The 16,590-nt window shown below is 49.9% G+C and overlaps 1 protein-coding gene across 3 annotated transcripts in view; it reads right to left on the bottom strand.

Moving 5' to 3' along the window:
* The window catches only part of FRMPD3 (FERM and PDZ domain containing 3), a 166,067-nt gene that overhangs the window by 84,309 nt on the left and 65,168 nt on the right, over positions 1-16,590 (bottom strand). Inside the window, exons 1-2 of one of the 3 annotated variants that reach the window (XM_030575800.1) lie at positions 14,764-14,831; positions 2,312-2,431 (exon numbers count right to left, since the gene is read on the bottom strand). The gene's annotated coding sequence lies outside the window, so the exon portion shown is untranslated. Of the gene's footprint in view, positions 1-2,311; positions 2,432-14,763; positions 14,832-16,590 lie in introns of those variants that run through there. The other 2 variants (XM_030575799.1, XM_030575801.1) reach the window with 2 other exon arrangements.

The raw sequence follows: 16,590 nt of genomic DNA, 5'->3' as shown, positions 1-16,590 counted from the left end.
TATATAGGCTCCTATTACCCCCTACCCCCGCCCTGATTTTTCACACTTGCTGTCTGGTCACCCTAGCCGCAGGACAAGCATTCCCCCCACGGTCATGCCAATGCGCCCCATTCGTGGCTGAGAAGGGAGCTCAATTTCCAGGGCCTACCCAGTCACTGGCCATTCTGTGAGACTGACAAGGAAGCCAATCAGTGCCCACTGTGCTGAAAGTGTTTGTGATGGGGCCAAGTGTCTCCCTGGGGACTTGACTGAGATCCACCAAACTCATTGTACATAGATGGACGGCAAATGGGAATGACCTTCAGTCACTGCTTCCTGGCCTGCATTCACCTCAGTAAGCCCATCCCCATGCCGGTTTCCCAAGCTAGCCAGAGCCTACTTCTCTCTCCTTCCTAATTCTTGGTCATACTTTACTACTTTCCTTTGCCAGCCAGCACCTCACCCTTCTCTATGACATTATAAGGCTAATAAACCTGCTTCAACCAGAGTAGCAGGTCCACGGAGAGGAGGTGATGGCCAGAGAGCTAGCAGCATCTTAATAACCCTGTGAGCAGCATCACATCTCAGTGAAACATCATCTCCTGCTTAGGGCCAACATCACGGGCAAGTCTGCAATGCTCACAGCTCTGGGTGGCCGTGCTGGTGATCACATGTCCATGCATGGGTATGTCTGCCCCAGGGGACTCCATGCCTGACTGCATTATTACTACTGGGATTACAGGAGCACCTAGAGACCCTCACCTGAGATCAGTGTCCCACTGGACCAGACACTATGCATATGCACATAGGAAGAGACAGGTCTTGCCCTGAAGAGTTTACACTCCAAACAGACACAGAGAAAAGGTGGGACGGGAAACTGAGGAACAGAGAGGGGAGGGAACTTGTCTAAGGTCACCCATCAGCTCAGTGGCAGAGCTGGGAATAGACCTCAGATCTCCAGAGTCCCGATCCAGTGCTCTGCCCCTGAACAGACGTGTGTATCTATGTGTGTTAGACCAGCCTGTCCATTGGCGCATGTGTGTTATAACAGCACATAGGGTTGTATGTTCACATGCTAGAGAAGTGTCCGTGTGGGGCAGGGACACTCTCATGCATACATGTATCCAAGGACCCTGGGCATGACCGTATTCTAGGGAGCAGTGTCTCTATGCAGAAGCATATCAAAGGCTCCATGCAGTGTGCTCATGTGCATGAGTACAGGATGCTTGGATATATTTGTAAGAGTCCTGGGCAATGTGTACAAGGGGTGGCCATATGGACTTAACCCCATGGGTGTGCATGGGTATAGGGGATCTGTCTGTATCCAATGAAACCTGTCTGAATGCCTCTCAGAGAAGGGGGCTTGCCTGATTTGCAAATCCTTCCAGTCAATGTTTTCCTATCAATACTGGAGGCTCCCTGCATTTCTTCTCAGATTTGGAGAGGTTTCAGGGTTTTTGTTCTCCACAGTTAGATGTACAGAAGCACCGGATCAGAGTGAAATCCTTAGAGCTGCTGTTATACCTAAAAGGCTTACCCTTCCATTCCATACACAAACAGAAAGCAGAGGGATGGATTACCATGGACCTGGCTGGGGAATCCTTGGACTGAACGGTCCCTGAGCCCAAATTCCTCTCACCCTTGGAGAGCGGGAAAGGCCTGGAGGGGACACTTTGACAGCCTGAATTCCCCCTGCGTCTGGAACAGAGTGGGGGGTCTCCTGATGGAGCCATGAAGGGAAGCCCGGGACTGACTGGGCATGGAGAACGAAATCCCATCCTTGATTAAAATAAGGAGGTCTCAAGTGGGGCAAAGCTGAGTGCCTTGGGGGAGGGGGTACAGACAATACCAAGCCTCAAAAAGACAAACAGCCCACACCCTCCTCCCAGCACTCTTCTTGCAACGAGCAGGAGGCGAAATCGGCATTTGATTCCCTCTGCTCCTTTTCCCCCCTTCAGCATTTTGGTGTCTCCGTTTTGCTGACAGGTTAAGTGGCCGACAGCCTTCCTGGCAGACCATTTCATTAAGGACTTGATTTAGTTTTTCCCCCTCTCTAATAAATCTGATTCTAATGAACAGGGACTAGTGGTGCTTTAAAGGAGATCGAGCGCAGCCACTCATCTGCCTGTGTGACAGACACACACACACACAGTGGAGAAGGGACACACGGCATCTCGCTGCAACATTCTAGCCATCACTGAGCACAGTGGGGACTGAACCCTGCTGCCACGTCTCCGCCAGCCCCAGCCTCTCCCCTGGGCTCTGCAGAGATGGAAATATTCCCAAAACAAAGCCAAACACAATAAAAGCCAAGAGAGTCTTGTCTACTTACGAGCTGCTTCGTGGTGCATGATACTCACTGTCTGCTCCCTCTGGCCGAAGCGGTTGGCGGGATATTTAACCTCTTCCCCTGTCCCTTCTCTCTTTGCCCAGCACAGATGGACCACAGTGTCTGTGTAGAAAGAGGAAGATCACCTCAGCCTTAGAAATTCAGCACCTGCTGTGACCAGAATCTTAAAGAAGCCAGCTGGCTCAGCCCCAGAAACACGGCAGAGAGCGAGCTGGTAAACACAGCAGCCTCTCACTCTTTCTCAAATCAGGAAGCCTACACCAGGAGCTAGTACATTATATCCACCAAGGAGCAGTGACCTGCAACTCACCAGCTTCTAGGTGGGGCCGGCAGCTAGACCCCAGGACTCACACTGTAGGCTTAAGGAGCAGGTGTCCCCTTCAACTGGTTTCTATTGCTTTGTTTCCCCAATGAGGGGTGGGTTTGGGCTTATTCTAACAAGGGCCAAGGGCATAAAAAGCCAGAGCTGATGGGGGACTGGAATGGCTCAGTCAGAGGCTTTCAGCTCTGGGCTGAAGGTTTGAATTCAGCCTGGGGGGCATGCACCGAAAGCCATGTCTGTTTGATGGCAACGTGAACTGAGTTGGCAGCTCTCAGCGCAGCTCCTCGTGGGCAGGGGGGCAGCAGCACAAAGGCCAACGAGCGAAAGGGTCGTGGAGACTGACCTGCCCTGGCACCCCCTATGGGGTCCCTCCAGGCCAAGGCAGGGAGAGACTTGCAGTGCTGCTGCCAGCACTGTACCCATCTTGAGGCACAATGCCCTGGAGCAGGCGCTGGCAGCAGCATTCCACTCAGGAGATCTTTATGCAGTGAGAGGTGAGGAAGGCCCTTCCTCTGTGGGGCTATGGGGTCAGACTGACCATGAAGACATGAGCAGAGGCTTATGGTGGGAGGCACTGGCCTGCTTAAAGCAACATCTCCCATCGCAAGAGTGGAAAAGGAGCGGCTGGAAGGGGGAGAGGCCACTGCTGCGGGGAAGGTCACACTGCATGACAGGCACTGCTGTAACTGTGAGGCGGCTCACACTGCTTGGACAGGGCATTGCCTAGCTGGTTTCCGTGGGGCACTGCCACGGGGAACCTCACACCTCTGGAGGCTCCTAGTCAGCTCTCTCAGGGCACTGCCACGGGGAAGCTCACACTGTGGGGGCCCCCCTACCTGGCTCTGTCATGACACTGCCATGGGGAAGCTCACACCGCACGGGGCCCCGTAGCTGGCTCTGTCAGGGCACTGCCATGGGGAAGCTCACACTGTGGGAGCCCCCTAGCAGGCTCTGTCAGGGCACTGCCATGGGGAAGCTCACACTGTGGGGGGGCCCCGTAGCCGGCTCTGTCAGGGCACTGCCATGGGGAAGCTCACACTGTGGGGGGGCCCCGTAGCCGGCTCTGTCAGGGCACTGCCATGGGGAAGCTTACACTGTGGGGGGGCCCCGTAGCCGGCTCTGTCAGGGCACTGCCATGGGGAAGCTTACACTGTGGGGGGGCCCCATAGCCGGCTCTGTCAGGGCACTGCCATGGGGAAGCTCACACTGTAGGGAGGCCCCGTAGCTGGCTCTGTCAGGGCATTGCCATGGGGAAGCTCACACTGTGGGATCCCCCTAGCTGGCTCTGTCAGGGCACTGCCATGGGGAAGCTCACACTGTGGGAGCCCCCCAGCGAGCTCTGTCAGGGCACTGCCATGGGGAAGCTCACACTGTGCGAGCCTCCTAGCCGGCCCTCTCAGAGCACTGCCATGGAGAAGCTCACACTGTGGGAGCCCCGTAGCTGGCTCTGTCAGGGCACTGCCATGGGGAAGCTCACACAGCAGGGGGCCCCTACCTGGCTCTGTCAGGGCACTGCCATGGGGAAGCTCACACTGTGGGAGCCCCGTTGCCAGCCTGTCAGGGCACTGCCACTGGGAAGCTCACATCGCGGGGGGCCCCATAGCCGGCTCTCTCAGAGCACTGCCATGGGGAAGCTCACACTGTGGGAGCCCCCTAGCCGGCTCTGTCAGGGCATGTCATAGCATTCTTTCTCAGATCTGAACCTTAGAGTTCAGAAAATGAGATACTAGCATGAAATTTCCTAAGCTTAATTACCAGCTTAGATCTGATTGCGCTGCCACCACCCAAAAATATAGTGTTTTGGGGCACTCTGACCTCCCCAACCTTCCCTGGGGACCTCAAGAACCCAGATCCCTTGGGTTCTTAAAACAAGGAGAAATAAACTATTCTCCCACCTTTCCCCCTCCCAGAACTTCCCTCCCTGGGCTATCCTGAGATACTGATCTAACCTCTTAAATCACCATACAGGGAAGCATCTCCCTTCCCTTTCACAAAGAGGCAAACAGATTCAAGGAAAATAGAGAGAGATTTTATCATTCCCTCCTCCCATCTCCCCCACCCCTCTTGGTGAGTTATCCCAATCCCCTGAGATAAAAACAAGGGAAACCAAAAAAAAAAAAAAAAAAAAAATCAGTCAGGTTCTCTAAAAAGAAATCTTTTAATAAAAGAAAGGAAAAAGTAAAGAATTATCTCTGTAACTTCAAGATGTAAATATTACAGGGTCTTATAGCTTACAGACACCAGAAAGAGACTTTCCCCCCAGTACCAATACAAATCAAAATATTCCCAGCAACTACACATATAAAAGTTAACCAGTCAGATCCACAAATGCAAATAGTGTAAAACAATTAAAAAGCCTAAACCGCCTGTTTTACTTACTATATGAAAAGAAACTTAGAGAGCTTGTAGTAATGTCTGGTCTCTCTCAGACCCTCCGAGAGAAGAACAAAGAACTCACACCCAAACTTCCCTCCACCTGAATTTAAAAGTATCTTGTCTTCTGATTGGTCTTCTGGTCAGGTGTCCAGTTTCCTGCTTGTAACCCTTTACAGGTATAAGAGACATTAACCCTTAACACTCTGTTTATGACAGGGCACTGCCATGGGGAAGCTCACACCGCAGGGGGCTCCTAGCTGGCTTCAGTGGGGCATTGCCACAGGGTAAATATTTGTAACCAGCTTGATGTTGTGCTCTACAACCAGCACCTCTCTCTCTGGCGGGGCGGAGGGAGAGAGATTTAGGGCAGGCTGTCAACTCCTCACACATTATCCCAGAGCCCAGATCTGATGGGGGAAGCGCCAGGAAGAACCACTGCAGGATGGGCGGGGCTGGGTACCTCAGACGGATCGAGGTTTGTCCAGCGTGTACAGATCATTGCTCCAAACCCCCAGGCTGCTGTCCTTGGCCACGTAAAATATTACTGACAAAAACCATCATCCCTGCTCATGAATATGTCAGCAGTGACCCTGCACTGCTGCTCTGCTACCACTAGACCAGTTTCACAGAGGTTATCATGGCAAAGAGCTGCTGCTCTGGGTCTGGGACAGCTGAAGGCAGTACAGACCAGCAGCAGACCCACATCCTGCTTGTAACCCTGGGGCCCACCGCATTGGGAAGGGAGCCGCTGCAGTGGCTGTAGTTTTGCTCTTGCACTAACCAGGGCAGCCCAGCATCTGAAGCTCAGTGCAGAGAACGGCTGGAGCAGCTGCAGCTCTGATCTCTGCACCAGCCAGATGACAGAAGCTGCAGTGCTCAGGGTCCAACAGCAGAGCTGTTATAAACAGATGGTTAAGGGTTAATGCCTCTTTTACCTGTAAAGGGTTAAGAAGCTCAGTAAACCTGGCTGACACCTGACCAGAGGACCAATAAGGGGATAAGATACTTTCAAATCTTGGTGGGGCGAAGTCTTTTGTTTGTGCTCTTTGTTTTGGGAGTTGTTTGCTCTTGGGACTAAGAGGGACCAGACATCAGTCCAGGCTCTCCAAATCTTTCTGAACCAGTCTCTAATGTTTCAAACTTGTAAGTAACAGCCAGGCAAGGCCTGTTAGTCTTATTTTTGTTTTCTCAACTTGTAAATGTTCCTTTTTGCTGAGAGGATTTTACCTCTCTTTGCTGTACCTTTGAACCTAAGGCTAGAGGGGGTTCCTCTGAGCTATATGAATCTGATTACCCTGTAAAGTATTTTCCATCCTGATTTTACAGAGATGATTTTTACCTTTCTTTCTTTAATTGAAAGCCTTTTTTTTCTTAATACCTGATTGATTTTTCCTTGTTTTTAGATCCAAGGGGATTGGATCTGGACTCACCAGGGATTGGTGGGGGGAAAGGAGGGGGGATGGTTAATTTCTCCTTGTTTTAAGATCCAAGGGGTTTGGATCTGTGTTCACTAGGGAATTGGTGAAGTCCCTCAAGGCTACCCAGGGAGGGGAAAGTTTTGGGGGGCAGGGAGTGATCCAGACACTGAAATTCTGGATGGTGGTGGCGATACCAGATCTAAGCTAGTAATTAAGCTTAGAAGTGTCCATGCAGGTCCCCACATCTGTACCCTAAAGTTCAGAGTGGGGAAGGAACCTTGACAAGGGCATGTAAAGTTTTGAGCCTGACGGCACTGTGGAATGCAGCCCTGGGCATGGCTGGGAAAGCAGGAAACATTGGCAGTTCCTGCCCAGTAACCACCAGATGGGCCCCAAACCTCTTCTGTTAGGAGGACAAAACCCCCATGAGTTAAAAATTAAATTACCATAGGGTTGTTTGTTTTTTTTTAAATAATAAACCTCTTTAAAATTAAATTTCAAAATATGGCAACCTCCGTTAAAGCCTAAACTTATTATAATAAAATCATTTAAATTAATTACAAAAAATACTATTAACTAATACATTCTTGCTGCTAAGTTTTAAAGTAAGCCAGACCACTGAACTGGGGGAAGTCACTGGTTATGCCCCTGGAATTAGAGTTTAAGTGCTAAACCAGCTTTCGAGAACAGTATCCTCTTCTGCGGGTGCAGAGAGAATATTTTCTTAATTTCTGTTTATTCAGCTAGTTCAGATGAATGACTCATAGGGTATGTCTACATCTACAATTTTGCAGCGCTGGTTGTTACAGCTGTATTAGTACAGCTGTATAGGGCCAGCGCTGGAGAGTGGCCACACTTACAGCAACCAGCGCTGCAAGTGGTGTTAGATGTGGCCACACTGCAGCGCTGTTGGGCGGCTTCAAGGGGGGTTCGGGGAACGCGAGAGCAAACCGGGGAAGGAGACCTGCTTGCTCGGGGATTCGGGGAACGCGAGAGCAAACCGCAGGGAAGGAGACCTGCTTGCACGGGGGTTCGGGGAACGCGAGAGCAAACCGGGGAAGGAGACCAGCTTCGCCGCGGTTTGCTCTCGCGTTCCCCGAACCCCCCTGCAAACCGCAGGGAAGGAGACCTGCTTGCTTGGGGGTTCGGGGAACGTGAGAGCAAACCGGGGAAGGAGACCAGCTTCGCCGCGGTTTGCTCTCGCGTTCCCCGAACACCCCTGCAAACCGCAGGGAAGGAGACCTGCTTGCTCGGGGATTCGGGGAACGCGAGAGCAAACCGCAGGGAAGGAGACCTGCTTGCACGGGGGTTCGGGGAACGCGAGAGCAAACCAGGGAAGGAGACCAGCTTCGCCGCGGTTTGCTCTCGGGTTCCCCGAACCCCCCTGCAAACTGCAGGGAAGGAGACCTGCTTGCTCGGGGATTCGGGGAACGCGAGAGCAAACCGCAGGGAAGGAGACCTGCTTGCTTGGGGGTTCGGGGAACGCGAGAGCAAACCAGGGAAGGAGACCAGCTTCGCCGCGGTTTGCTCTCGTGTTCCCCGAACCCCCCTGCAAACTGCAGGGAAGGAGACCTGCTTGCTCGGGGATTCGGGGAACGCGAGAGCAAACCGCAGGGAAGGAGACCTGCTTGCACGGGGGTTCGGGGAACGCGAGAGCAAACCGCAGGGAAGGAGACCTGCTTGCACGGGGGTTCGGGGAACGCGAGAGCAAACCGCAGGGAAGGAGACCTGCTTGCTTGGGGGTTCGGGGAACGTGAGAGCAAACCGGGGAAGGAGACCAGCTTCGCCGCGGTTTGCTCTCGTGTTCCCCGAACCCCCCTGCAAACTGCAGCGAAGGAGACCTGCTTGCTCGGGGATTCGGGGAACGCGAGAGCAAACCGCAGGGAAGGAGACCTGCTTGCACGGGGGTTCGGGGAACGCGAGAGCAAACCGCAGGGAAGGAGACCTGCTTGCTTGGGGGTTCGGGGAACGTGAGAGCAAACCGGGGAAGGAGACCAGCTTCGCCGCGGTTTGCTCTCGCGTTCCCCGAACACCCCTGCAAACCGCAGGGAAGGAGACCTGCTTGCTCGGGGATTCGGGGAACGCGAGAGCAAACCACAGGGAAGGAGACCTGCTTGCACGGGGGTTCGGGGAACGCGAGAGCAAACCGCAGGGAAGGAGACCTGCTTGCTCGGGGGTTCGGGGAACGCGAGAGCAAACCGGGGAAGGAGACCTGCTTGATTACCAGAGGCTTCCTCAGGTATGCTGGGATACCTGCTTATTCCACGGAGGTCAAGAAAAGCGCTGGTAAGTGTCTACACTTGATTACCAGCGCTGGATCACCAGCGCTGGATCCTCTACACCCGAGACAAAACGGGAGTACGGCCAGCGCTGCAAACAGGGAGTTGCAGCGCTGGTGATGCCCTGCAGATGTGTACACCTCCTAAGTTGCAGCGCTGTAACCCCCTCACCAGCGCTGCAACTTTGTGATGTAAACAAGCCCATAGACTCATAGACTCTAGGACTGAAAGGGACCTCGAGAGGTCATCGAGTCCAGTCCCCTGCCCTCATGGCAGGACCAAATACTGTCTAGACCATCCCTGATAGACATTTATCTAACCTACTCTTAAATATCTCCAGGGATGGAGATTCCACAACCTCCCTAGGCAATTTATTCCAGTGTTTAACTATCCTAACAGTTAGGAACTTTTTCCTAATGTCCAACCTAAATTTCCCTTGCTGCAGTTTAAACCCATTGCTTCTTGTTCTATCATTAGAGGCTAACGTGAACAAGTTTTCTCCCTCCTCCTGATGACACCCTTTTAGATACCTGAAAACTGCTATCATGTCCCCTCTCAGTCTTCTCTTTTCCAAACTAAATAAACCCAATTCTTTCAGCCTTCCTTCATAAGTCATGTTCTCAAGACCTTTAATCATTCTTGTTGCTCTTGTCTGGACCCGCTCCAATTTTTCCACCTCTTTTTTGAAATGCGGTGCCCAGAACTGGACACAATACTCCAGTTGAGGCCTAACCAGCACAGGGGAGAGCAGAAGAATGACTTCTCGTTTCCAGTTTACAAGATACCTGTTAATGCACCCCAGAATCACGTTTGCTTTTTTTGCAACAGTATCACACTGTTGACTCATATTTAGCTTGTGGTCCACTATGACCCCTAGATCTCTTTCTGCCATACTCCTTCCTAGACAGTCTCTTCCCATTCTGTATGTGTGAAACTGATTGTTCCTTCCTAAGTGGAGCACTTTGCATTTGTCTTTATTGAACTTCATCCGGTTTACCTCAGACCATTTCTCCAATTTGTCCAGACCATTTTGAATTTTGACCCTGTCCTCCAAAGCAGTTGCAATCTCTCCCAGTTTGGTATAGTCTGCAAACTTAATAAGCGTACTTTCTATGCCAACATCTAAGAACATCTAGTTCTTTCAAATCAACTCTGATTTGAAAAAGCAGGAAAGCTTGTTGTTATTTTTCAATCTACAAACAACTAGTTGTGAAAAGAAGAGATCTACTAGTTCTAAAATCCTGAAGGACAGGGTCATCAGAAACAATCTGTTCAATTAATTCACTACAGCTAATACTTCCTTTGTTTAATAAATCAGTTAGTTTTAAATGGAAAACAAAAACATGTTTTGATGAACTTTTTTTTCCCTCTTATGTATCCAGCAGTTAATATTTTTAATTGAATAAAACTACCTTAAGATGCTATTTTTGGTGTATTTTTAATTGACTTTGAATTTCCATCCAAACAGAGCTTGACACAAATCCCAAGTAAAAACTGAATCATCTAGTAAATGAGAAATGCATCATTCACCATTTTCTAACATAAAAAAATTCAAAAATTCAGAATCTAAATGAAGGCAAGCTATATAATTGCTTAAATAAGCATGTATAAATACAGTGTTTCCTCCTGGCTAGCAAAAAGCAGCACCATATTTAGGGTAAAGACTATTTTTAGTTGCAAACAACATGTTTTAATGGTCACCAGCTAATCAGAATCAACCATTCTTTAGGAAAATAATTAAGTAAACAATGTAAAACAGGATTAAAATAAATTATTTAAATGAAGGCTTCCTGCTTGCTGATTTAAATCATGGTTTAAACTTGTGATTTAAATTGCTTTGATTTAAAAATCAACCCATCCATACTTGGCAGAGCATTAAAGAATCTTACGATGAACACATCTGGTGTATATAAGCAAGCTCTGTAGCCAGCCCATAGCTGGTATAGGACCATGAGAGAGAGTAAGGTCAGATCCTCCTGCTATATACTGAATGCCAAGCAAGAAACAACCGCCTTGCCTCATGCCATCCCTGATTCTGAACATTACCAGATCCATCACACGGGCTCGAATGGAGAAGGGCTTGGCATTTCTGTGCCTGCTGCCATGGACAGTGCCTAGAATGAGCCTTGGCTATATTTTACACATCCTAAAAATGAACAAAGCTGATAGCGCAAGGCAGAATCCACATGTCCCTTCGCCAGCAGGGTGTCGCAAAAGGAAAAGTGCTCTGTAATTGCAAGACTCTTCCCCAGCGCCAGATCTGCGATAAAAATTCAGTCTTGTAGCGCCTTCCATCTCGGAGGATCCAAAAGTGCTTCCCAGCTAGCACAATACCGCCAGCTTCAGGCCACAAAATCCCCAAGCTCTTTACAGATGCTAATGAATTATGCTCCCCTCCCTCCCAGGCCAGGTGGGGAAAGTGATAATCCTCCTTCACTGAAACACAGATGAGTGACTTATGGAAGCTCACACAGTGGTTCAGCATTAAAGCCGCCAGGTCCTAGAGTCTCATCTCAGGAACACCAGTGTAAATCCACAACAGCTCCATTCCAGGCAACAGAATTACCCCGCTGTAAGTGAAATCGGCCTTCAGCCCCAGCAATCCTTGCGACAGGCACCTTAAGGATAGGAGGGCTACAGCCAGGCACACAACATGCTAACTGCACCTGACCCAGCAGTGAGGTGAGGAGGTAGCCAGGGACAAGGGACCAAATCACTCCTCTCGCAAGAAGCGTCAGGAATCATAACCACTGCTGCAGAGTGGATCGGGACGGAGGTCTCAGCACAGAGACATGCACACGGTAAATTGCCCCGCACTCAGTGTCCCTGCCTCGGCCAGCATAGAGCCAAGTTGACCTCGGGTGTGTGGAGATTTCAAAGCAGATGTGTTGGGCACGGCCATCCCTTAGAGCACTCCAGCTAGCCTCTACTGCCTTCCGCTCTCCACCTGCTCCCCATTCCCAAAGAGTTACCACTCCAACAGGAGGTCACAACCATGACAGTCGGCGGAGACCCAAGAAATACAGCTCCTTATCTGAGTGCATGAGACATACAGGGGCCTTTCATATCCTCCTCCATCACGTTCCTGAGCCCCCCATTCAAACGCTGAGTTGTATTTTCTGCTCAGTCAGAGGGCAGCCCGGCTGAGGACAGACACTTCCCAGTTATGGAAATAGAGATCAGTGAACCCCCTCTGAAAACCAGAGCCAACCCTGGCAACTTCCCTGCCTCGCCTGGGGTGGTGAACCACCCATAACAGTCAGTGTATGCTGGAGTGGAGTGGGGGTCTGGTCCTTTCATTCAAGGTGCTAGGAGAAGGGGGAGGAACTGTTGTTCCTGCTGGAATCATTTGCGGGAGGGAGATGTTAAGTAGCTTATTGAGATACACACCTGGCAAAACTATCCCCAAACCCCCCTGCTGTAACAACAGGGACAGAGGAAAAGTCACAGAAGCTGAATCACAAACAAGGCAACTTTAAGGGCAAGTCTTTCTGCATTCTGCAAAACTGCAAATTCCAAGCTTTAATTACACATCTGTTCTGCAGCCATCCGTGCAAACAGATGCACTGCTACCCTGTTAGAGCAGCCTAGCAGTCAACTATCTCTAGGCCAAGAGCAGCAGTAAAGGGGAACCCAACCCTCCACACCCCATCCACTGAACCAGATATGAACTTCAGAGATGATCTGAAATGTACCAGTTATTAAGCATGGGCAATTCTCCCCTCCTGCCCTTTAAAACATATGACGTTAAATGCAAAGAACTCCATGAATTGAATATTTAAAAAAAAAAATCACACAAAGGCAGGAAAGGAGTTAAATTAACATGGCCAAGCTGCTCATGTGGAGCACTCTCTACTCCCATTTCCTTGGATAAATGGGTAGCTCATTACAGGCTCAACCATGGCTTTACCCTGAGTCCAGACTTAGGAACAACTCAAGCGGGAATTTGACTCTTTTGCTGTTCCTGTTGCAGGACAAATACCATAAATATGTTCTACTAGAGCTGGGAATTTTCAGCAGGGCTTGACAAGGGCTCAGTCAAACACTTTGGTGTGGGATTTTTAGGCACTGTTTTAAAGGCACTTTCTCCACCACCTCCCAACTGCCACAAACTTCCTCTTTGACGTCGGGCAAGTGACGGAGGTGCCTACATCCCTTTGTGGATCTCTCTCTAACTGCCGTGTTAGGTGCCTACGTCCAAAATTCTGATCCTCGGAACCCCCTGTTCAGCTGCCACCTAACCTTCTAGGCACCCAAGTTTCTGTCAATAGTGTCTCCTAGGCATAAAAAAATCTGCCAGCAAGCACATGCACTGCCTTAGCACCTGTCTTGCCCGCTGTGCCCAGCCTAGTGGAAACTCCCCCACCACCCCACACACCAGGTTCTGCACAGGCACAGCCAGAGTTGTCGTTGCCCCGTCCCAATCTTTAGCTCGATGGGTAGAGCACTTACCGAGGCAGGAGATGGGGGTTCAACCCTACCCTTCTTCTGCCTGATTCAGACCAGGGATTTGAACCCTTGATCCCACCCCCTTAGGAGGTGCCCTAGCCACCAGGCTATGGGATATTTTAGGGAGGGGAGGGTCTCAATCTGCCCTAGTGAACCTGTCCCACTTTGCATAAGTTGCTGAATATTCATTGGCCCAAAGAGTGAGAATGACCCTCTAGTCCAGTGGTTAGGGTGTGGGAGGCCCTGTCATAAACAGATTGTTAAGGGTTAATGTCTCTTGTACCTGTAAAGGGTTACACGCAGGAAACTGGACACCTGACCAGAAGACCAATCAGAAGACAAGATACTTTTAAATTTGAGCGGAGAGAAGCTTTTGTGTGTGTTCTTTGTCTGTTGTGTGTTCTTCTCTCAGAGGGTCTGAAAGAGACCAGACATTACTACAGGCTCTCTAAGTTTCTTTTCAAATAGTAAGTAAAAACAGGCGGTTTAGGCTTTTTGATTGTTTTACTCTATTTGCAATTGTGGATCTGGCTGGTTAACTTTTATATGTGTAGTTGCTGGGAATATTTTGATTTGTATTGGTACTCGGGGGAAAGTTTCTTTCTGGTGTCTGTAAGCTATAGGACCCTGTAATATTTACATCTTGAAGTTACAGAGATAATTCTTTACTTTTTCCTTTCTTTTATTAGAAGATTTCTTTTTTTAGAGAACCTGATTGATTTTTTTTTCCTTGTTTCCCTTGTGTTATTCCAGGGGATTGGGATAACTCACCAGGATGGGTGGGGGGGAGACGGGAGGGGGAGAGACAGAATCTCTTTGTTTTCCTTGAATCTGTTTGCCTCTTTGTGGAAGGGAACGGAGATGCTTCTCTGTATGGTGATTTAAGAGGTTAGATCAGTATCTCTCAGGATAGCCCAGGGAGGGAAATTCTGGGAGGGGGAAAAGTGGGAGAATGGTGTATTTCTCCTTGTTTTAAGAACTCAAGGGATCTGGGTTCTTGGGGCCCCCAGGGAAGGTTGGGGAGGTCAGAGTGCCCAAAAATACTATATTTTTGGGTGGTGGCAGCGCTATCAGATCTAAGCTGGTAATTAAGCTTAGAGGATTCAGGTGCTAGTATCTCATTTTCTGAACTCTAAGGTTCAGATCTGAGAAGGAATGCTATGACAGGCCCCGTCCCAGTGATTTAGTCATTTGTACAGAATGGAACGACTTCAGCAGATGTCCAGGGACAGTGGCTAGGGCCGTCTCCTGACTTAACACCCCCCACCCCCCAGCATTTCCTGTTGGCTAGTGTAGGCAACGCCCCATTCCATATTTGGCTTCTGTGGATCCCAGTTAGAGACCTCTCCCCTGCCCCCACATACTGTGGGTCCCAGCTCGAGGCTGTGGATTCCATGAGGTTGTAGGGTACCAAAAGCTGGCCTCAAGGTTGCAGTGCCTAGGTCCCTTTTGTGAATCTCACACTTTGCCTTTCACTGCCTCAGTGATCTGCCTGTCAAACTGGAAATATGGCACTGCCCTACCTCGCACAGGCCCACACCCTCAGGTACACAAGTGCCTAATGCGCTTGGGAGTTAGGGCCCTACATACCTTTGAGATCCGGGCTTCAGATACTAGTTATGGGGGGCTGAATCAGTACCTTCGAAAGACAACACGCTGGATAAAAGAGAAACAATATGTAAGAGGATTATCAAAGATAAGAAGCAATACAATTTTGCACCACTTTGCATCCACTTTCCTTGCTTATTTGCTTGACATTTTAGCTACATAGTGTGTGCTCTGTGTTTAATTTATTCCATAAAGCGTACTGGCCTTGCACTGTCGTTCAGTTAAGGCTGCTGCTGAACCTCTCAGCTTTGGCATTTCCTGACTTCTGTGATCTTTAACCTGTGCAACCTTCGTGTTGCATCAACGTGGCTTTTTGGCTTTATGTGAAATAAACACCGCATGCCACATCCTCAGCTAACCAGGGTTAGCACCGTTGACTTCAGAGCTGTGCTGACCCGACATTAGGTTGGCCTTACCTTGTTACTGCAGTTAAGGGGAACTTTAGCCTAAATATCTCTACCCTTGATTCATGTTACTGTTCAGCAAATACATACAAGAAATCAGTTACTTTGCTATCTGCTCCAATCAGCTACAAACGAAGGGCTAATGAGATCATTTGCTTTTAGCCCTGTCACCTCTGCGTAAGGGCTGGTGAGTATCTGGGTGGAAATGTATCTCAGAATCACAGTTCTCCGCACCTCCTTTGCTCCTGGATGGTTGTAAGCTGCTAACTGCACTGACCAGTAACAGCTCATTACTCCGCTATTCTTCGTTCGCTCAGCTACACAGGCTGGTGCATTGGGGTGGAGTAAAGGCCCTTCCAGAGCCCTCCCCAGTCCCCACCCACTTGCATGGAGGATGGGTGGAAATTCTGGCCAAGCAGCCCCTGCTTTTTTCACCATGCTGCACTGGTGATCCAGGAAGGTCAGGCAGGGATGCGGGTGAATCTAACTCCGTCTTGAACTCCTAGGGCAGTTGCATAGGGCCAGACCATGATCAGCCCCCAAAACCATCCCATTGATTTCCATGGGGTCATTAAGCTAATGTGGATGGTCTCAGGAAGGAAGCCCTTGTCACAGACAGGTCTGTTTCTAGGGAGGGGTTGGACAGTCCCAAAGGCATTATTATTATTATCATATTATTGCCTTTGGGGAGGGTGCTGGGCAAAGCAATGGACAATCATACCCGGAAACGTGAGTCGCATGGATCTGAGACACCATTTGACAGCTCCAGACTCTTGGTCAGAAAAGTAGTTAGACTCCCATTTTGTATTTATCATGGTTTGGGAAGGAACAGCCGACGAGCTGCTAGCAAGAGATCCCATTCCAGAGTTGCTGTACCTCTGGTGATATCTAAAGGGAGGCAGATTACTGACTATGGTTGTTGGGTGCTGGATGAAAGGAGTCACATGGAGCTGGTGTGGGATGACAACGGACTGGGCGCCTGAGTAAGCGCTCGCTACTGGATATACAAAGGCTGAGGCTGCTGGGAGAACAGGATTTTCCTATAAAGCCCAGAGACATCCCATCCTGGAGCTGGGCGTGGTTTGACCGAGCAGCATGAAGGACAGCTGGGGTAGGGAGTGTTAGGCAGACTCTGTTTCTGAGCAGAAGGACCCTCCTATCTTTCTTGCCACACTAAAGCCAGGACCTCCATAGTAGCCTCACTCACACATACTGCCGCTCTGGCCATACTTTGAGCCATGCTGGTCTGAGGCACATGTGAGCTCAGCCAGGGCTCTCATTATGCTTGAGCCAGCCTGGCTTGGGATGAGGGGTGAGCCTGCCAGAAGAACTGGGCAAGATAAACCTACGGCGACGAGGGCTCAGAAAAAAGGAAAAGCACAAAACACTTGGTCACCGTGAGGGG

The sequence above is a fragment of the Gopherus evgoodei genome, chromosome 9, assembly GCF_007399415.2.
Source record: "Gopherus evgoodei ecotype Sinaloan lineage chromosome 9, rGopEvg1_v1.p, whole genome shotgun sequence".
Taxonomy (NCBI): domain Eukaryota; kingdom Metazoa; phylum Chordata; order Testudines; family Testudinidae; genus Gopherus; species Gopherus evgoodei.
This window is presented reverse-complemented; position numbering and strand designations above follow the sequence as displayed.